At 42.5% G+C, this 898-nt stretch overlaps 1 non-coding gene across 1 annotated transcript; it reads right to left on the bottom strand.

Moving 5' to 3' along the window:
• Nucleotides 1-491: 491 nt before the first annotated feature.
• On the bottom strand, nt 492-597 carry LOC141681249 (small nucleolar RNA R71). Its single transcript, XR_012558690.1, has one exon. It is a non-coding gene; the product is annotated as a small nucleolar RNA R71 (small nucleolar RNA).
• Between the last annotated feature and the right edge of the window lie 301 nt (nt 598-898).

An 898-nucleotide genomic window follows, 5' to 3' on the forward strand; every position in this document is an offset into this window, starting at 1 on the left:
ACAAAGCCGAGGAAGAACTTGTGGTGGTTCGAAGGGAAGTTTTTGAGGAAGAAAAGAAGGTAGAAGAAGAAGAGAAGGTCGAGGAACCAGTTTTAGTAAAGATGGGAGATCAAGCAGAAAATCCTAAGGCTTTGATGGACTATTCCCAACCTAAAATTAATGACATTCAGTCAAGCATCATCAGGCCATCCATCAAGGCTAACACTTTTGAGATCAAGTCAAACATGATTCAGATGATACAGAACTCAGTTCAGTTTGGGGGTTCTCCTACTGAAGACCCCAACATGCACATCAGGGATTTCATCGAGATCTGCGACATTTTCAAGTTCAATGATGTGACTGAAGATGCTATCAAGCTGTGACTCTTCCCATTCTCTCTGAGGGACAAAGCTATGTGCTGGTTACATTCTCTACCAGCAGGGTCTATCACCACTTGGGAAGATCTTGCTCAAAAGTTTCTCACTAAATTCTTCCCTATGGCGAAGACTACTGCAATCAGGAAGCTTTTACTCAGTTTGCTCAACAAACTGGAGAATCTCTGTGTGAGGCTTGGGATCAATATAAGGAGATGCTAAGGAAGTGCCCACACCATGGCATGCCTGATTGGATGATTATTAACTGTTTCTACAATGGATTGCGTACTACTTCTAGACCCATGCTTGATGCAGCATCGGGAAGAGCCTTGTGGGCTAAAAGCTATGATGAAGCTTATGAACTTATTGAACTGATGGCTGCTAATGAGTACCATAATCCTTTTTAAAGACTGACTCAGGGAAACGTAGCAAGAATTCTGGAGTTGGATGCAACAACTGCTATAGCTGCCCAACTTAACGCTTTGACGTTGAAGGTGGACACTTTGGCTAATTATGGAGTTAAACAAATCACTAGTGTCTGTGAG

This window comes from Apium graveolens, chromosome 8 (genome assembly GCF_009905375.1).
Source record: "Apium graveolens cultivar Ventura chromosome 8, ASM990537v1, whole genome shotgun sequence".
Taxonomy (NCBI): Eukaryota; Viridiplantae; Streptophyta; class Magnoliopsida; order Apiales; family Apiaceae; genus Apium; species Apium graveolens.